The sequence below is a fragment of the Symsagittifera roscoffensis genome, chromosome 7 (genome assembly GCF_963678635.1).
Source record: "Symsagittifera roscoffensis chromosome 7, txSymRosc1.1, whole genome shotgun sequence".
NCBI lineage: Eukaryota > Metazoa > Xenacoelomorpha > Acoela > Convolutidae > Symsagittifera > Symsagittifera roscoffensis.
In genome coordinates this window covers 24085438-24091268 of record NC_087068.1, presented here as the reverse complement: position 1 = coordinate 24091268, position 5831 = coordinate 24085438, and positions in this window count along the sequence as shown.

Sequence of the window (5831 nt, the reverse complement as noted above, 5' to 3'; positions counted from 1 at the left end):
CGACTTGACTTCATGATAGTTGTTTCGGCATTTTAAATAAAGGGGAAAACTTCTAGGTGATTGATTCAGTTTGTCATCGAAGTCTACTTTGATGCGTAATCTAATCGTGGCGATGTTTCATGTTCAACAAGATAGATATTTTCATTTGGCGGCTCTTCTAAGGTAATTTTTTTATGTAGCAATTCTGTTGGTGTGTTTCTACTAAGTTTATATGGTTAAACAAGATTCTTACTTTAAAATCCTAATTGAAATCTGTGGTTTGTGTTTGGAATTTTGTGTACACAGAAAAACATTAGGTTTGTGATCTGTAAGTGAAGCTGTTGGATGTTTTGAGCCAAGGAATATATATTTAAATTCTCTTAAAGCATGTATTTTTGCTGTGCATTACCTCATTAAGTGTAGAGATTCGTAACTTTGCTTGTGTAATAAACCGTGAGTCTGCTGATATTAAAATTTTTTTGTTTGTTCTTTGATGCGTTGTGAAAGTGACGCGCCGATTCTCAAGTTGTTTGCGTCGCACTTTGCATAAAAAAGCTAATTGATACTAATTGAGATTTGCTCGCTTATGAGTATTTTAATTTTGTTGAAACTTTGCTGATGTTCTAGTGTCCGGTTCAACATTCTTTTTTTGACGTAGTTTGTTGTAAAATGGTCTATGATATATGTGCTTTTTGTAAAGTTATTTGCAGTAAAACTTAACATTCCGAAATTTTTCGAGTTTTATTTTTTTTGGATTGTGGTTGTAATTTTAGAATTACATGCATTTGTGATTTTGGAGGTGTAATTGTTCGTCATTTGATTTTTGATGATATATCCTAAGAAGTTAACGCAGGTGAGGAAAAAATCTAATTTATCTAGAGCTGCTTTCATTTTTGTTTTTGTAGATTTTGATGCTATGTTTCTATAACTTCGAACATTTCTGGTTTTGCTTATAACCTGTAGGAAAACATAGTCTAAGTATGAGAGTAATTACTTACCTTTAAATTAATGGTCGCAAAAATTACTCTTGAGCTCGGAAAAGCTACTGGTCCTATGAAAATACTATAGAATAATCTAATAACTTCGTTTTGTTGATATCCAATAACAAATTATGGCTAGCGGCGTGATTGTTCATATAAGGGACCTAGGTTGTAAGCACGCACTGTTCATGTCTGCTGTTGTGTAACATGGTTATTTTTTTGTAAAATTCAATTGTATTGGTTTGATGGGCCAGTTGTATTTGGAATCATCGATCAGAGAACTTAAACATCTAGCGTGTAGTACTCTTTTCAGAGATTCTCCTTTGGTTTATATAATACCTGATTTTAAGAATGAAAATTTCAATGCCTCTTGTTCTCTGCTTAATGTTGAGATAATTTTATATTCTTCGAGAAAATCTAAAAGTCTGTTTATTTTGTTTTGTAGATGTATAGGAAACTTATGCGCTCATTGCTTTTTAAAGTCTGCTGTGCACATTGCTTTTTATAGATGTTGTTCTGTTGTGTATTTTGAAATCTGGAATGAAAGTATATATTTGGGGATTTTGTGAATTAATTGGTGTTTCGTTTTGGTTTTTATTATGTAATTGATTGATAATTCTTTGTTTAGTATAGTAGATTTAAGAAAGTCTAGTTGCTTTAAAAAATTTTTACTCCATAAATATGTAATTTACGCTTTTTCTTGAAATGGATGCAGTGTTGCAATTGTTTCACAACATACTAGTAGTACTAAAGAAAGTATGATTTTATATATAGAATTGTTGTATCCTTATTGTTCGATATTATCTGTGTTTGTGTGTTTTGCGTAGTTGATTCATGAGATTGTTGATCGAAAGAACTTATGCGTTGGTCTGAATTCATTATCAGACTGTACAGCTGTTGCCTGTTTCGATTATTGCTGTATTGATGAATTTGAAAGATTTAAAAAAGTACGCATATCCAGTTAATGGTTTCGAATGCTCTGGTTGTTCATTGTATGAAGGGTAGAATTTTGAAAACAAATGGCGGTTGCTTATTAGGTCATTGGAAAAAATTTATAAAGTATTGCTTGTGTATATATTTATAATCTTTATATCATTCTTTGATGTAATATTTTTTTTATATATTTTGTAATGAATGGCATGCGGTATTTAATATCTCTGATATTGAATGTTTCTATAAAGGGTTTTAGTAAAAATAAATTATTTCCTTGTTTATGCTGGTTTGAGAGATAATTGATTTTCCATAACTTTTTTTAGTTTTTACCTTGTGCTGTAGCTAACTCGTTAGACTTTTATGAAGTACAGGTTGAAGGTTTAATGAATGTATTTCATTCCGTGTATTGATTTTAATGATATTTGGTTCTTCTCCCGGGTCTAATCAAAATCTGTTTCAAGTTCTGGTGATTAAACATTTTTTGCAGTTTGGCCTTTCTAAAAGAAAAGGAACGTCTAAATACCTGTCTAGAGGCGGAGTTGTTTTTGCTGTTGTGTTTTGATATATAATTGCTATTCTGAAATTTCTTTATTTTCACTATCTTTGATGCCATTTGTCGTAGTTGTTTTGACTTACTGCTTCTATAGTTTTGATTTTGTCTTTTTTTGAATATTGTGTGTTGTTTCGACGTGGTGACTGAGAAAGATTATTTAATCATTTTAGTAGCAGTTAATTCCTGTGAATGATAACATTTTCACGAGATCTGTTGTTATAGTTTTTGTTAATCGAAAGGTTATTTGATTAGTTTCTAAGTATAATTTTGAATAATTCCCATTGAATTTTTTGAAGATTGTCTGGAACAATCATTTGAGTAATATCAATTACGACTTTTTGATTATGAGCAGATCCTATAATAATCAGAGTGGTTACTTCTGTTAGAGTGGATCTTGAATAATTGTTTTTGAAAAGACTATTTTGAATATTTGAGCGACTGTTTCTGTTTTTGAAATTATTTTGATAGTTTGTTCGATATGGGGATCTTCCTCAAGAGTTTTTGGCATATAGTGATTGCTGTATTTAGATGGAAGGGGTTTTCCTAAAGCAATCTACTAGCTGTTGTTACTCTGAATATATTTGTTTGATAGATTTTGGTTAATTATCATGCATTGGTATGAAAGACTGATTTGGTTCTTAATGGTTTGGTGGTGTATATTTTTTTGTCTACTTTCGGCAATAATGTGTCCGTCTCTAAGGAAACAAATACATCATTTTTTAATTGAGAATTTTCCTTCAAAAATTGGATTCTTTTCTGTATATAAATTTTGAGAAGTAGAGTGATTTTTAGATCAGAGTAAGTCAATGTCTGAGTATTCAAAATTGATTATATGTGACGTAGTGTTTGGATGTTATTGACATACTGAATTTTTAAATTGTCTGTTTCTTCTGATTTCATTATGACTTTTTCTTGTTCTAATTTATCTGCGTGTTTGCGGAAATCTATATCTGGTTTGCGAACTGATGATGGATATGATTCCCTCTTTTTTTTGCTTTTTTCCCAAATTGTTGGGTTAAGGTCATCATGAGAAATTTCTGTCAATTTTGAGTTCTTATAACCATGTGTCGTTAGAGAATCTGTTTTTGGTACTATAACTTCTACTCTTACAGTGAGTTGTTTCGTAGTTTATTTTGGGAGTCTATGTATTTCGTTGCAAAAATTTGTTGGATTCTTTGACTTTTTTGAAAAGTTTCCAATCGGATTCAATTTCTATAGGTAGGACGAAAACCTGTTTTAGGCTAGGCCGTCGAGTGTGGTTTTTATTAGTGCTGTACATCTCTAAATCTTTTTTCGATGAAGTGGTGTATCAATAGGTTCTGGGCCTTTATTTGATAATAAGTTGGCTCTGAGAGCATTTCAATAATCTTCAACTGAGTATTCAGGGTCTATTATTGTGAATTCCAGGTATGTGAATGAGGTATGGAATCAATGTCAATTGAAGTGATTTTGCTGTATTAGGTATTTGTGTAAAATTTGTGAGTTTAATTCTGCGAAATTCATGTTTTTCGGTAATATCATTCAGTTTTTTAAAAACCTAGATTATACCATTATGGTTCCCATACGTAATCTGTTTCATCTGCTAAAAATAGTTTTTTTGTCAAATAACTTTTTCGCGTTTGATCAATTAGGTTTATATTGTGTTTAAAAAATCTAATATGGACCATGTCATTCTTCTTGTAAATCAACTTTCATGATTTCGTGAAAATTTTCTATCAAAATTAGCTTCGCGGATTGAATCTAAGACTCGTGAAAAGAGATTTTTTCTGTTCTTACTGCTGAACGCCGGGATATTTTTGGTGGGGATACACAGAATGTTTCATCGGTGTCTAGATTTAAAATGTTCTTGTAGATAAATGGAAAAAAAAACATTTGCGAACATTGATTTTTCTCTTTGTGAGTTTTGATATTAAAAGATTTTGATATATTCTTCAAAAACTTTCGAGAACTTCATGTCTTTATCATCTGTTTGTATTCCTTGTGGTAGTGTTTGATTGTTTGAATATGGCAGGCAAATTTCAATAGTGAACATGCAATATTTTGAGGCTATAATACTAAAACTTAGTAAGTAGTGAGCTATTATTTGTCTTTCTTTCTGGGAAATCTTGGTGGCCGAGGCTATTTCCTACTCAAAACATTTTTTATAAACAGATTGTGGCAAAAGTGTACTTGTCCTTGTGGGAGGTCACTGGTGGGATCAATGATAAATGGGAGGATGGAGTAAAGGTCAAATTTTTTGTCGTTTTGGGTCATTTTTTATGTTTTATTACAGTTAATGTGCAGCTTTCAATGTGTCCTAATGGTTGATTCCAGTTATATAATCTGACTGGTTTTGACAATAAGTGTTTTTCACTCTACAAGTACTTTTTATAGATGATGCTGTTGTAGTTTTTGATTCAGAAATGTATCGTTCTGTATTATGTCTCTGAGGGTTTCAACTTTTTTGTATACTTGTAGATCTGATTCTGAAACAACGTTACGTGTTGTAGAAAAATGAAGTTTCTGTTTTAAGATAGACTTCTTTTTTGTTTGCTTTTCCATCTGACAAAGCCTGTATATTGTTCATGCAGTGTGATGACGAGCTCAAATCTAGAATCCATGTTGGAATAAATAAGGAAAACTGCTGCTTGTTTTTTTCCTAGTTTTTTTTCACATAAATGTTACAATGATTGATGAGAAATTCAAGCGTCACTTTTTTTCATAAACTGTTAATTCTTGTGCTTTTTATTAGGTTATCCTAATCATCAGGCTCTATTGTTGTGGCAAGTTGGTTTGGAAGAGAGTATATCAATTCAATCGAATGATATTTTACTGCTCTCAATTAATGTGGCTGTCTTTATATTAGTAAATAGAATCAATTTAAAATGGGCATTGATTTGAGGCTGAGGATTAGAGAATGATAAATCAATCCACATGGTTCAGGTATATTTATGACACAAGTAGATATGTATATATTACTTCAGTTTGTGCTAGTGCTAAGACTTGTTCTAGGCCTGGGTCAATTGGGAGGTAGGGTTTCAAATGAAGGATGACAAACCGAAGTTATTCACTGTTTAGATTATTTTGAATGTTTAATTTGTAGAAAAAAAATTCAGATAAGTCTGGGTTATATATAAGGTTGGAAAGACAATTGACGTTTGAGATTGTTTGACACTATATTGAGAGGTGGGGTTAAATTTATTAAGCAATCCAAGGAAAACCTTGATTGTTTAGATTTAAAATTATTTTAAAGTTTAGGTTTTGAAAAAAAATTTGGATTCAGATATCAGGATAAATTTTAAAGATCCAAGGGAAGCCTCGAAGGTATGATTTAAATAACTTAAACTAAGGTTTAAATTAAGCAAACATAAGCTTTGATAGAAAATGATTGAAACTTGAAAGATTTG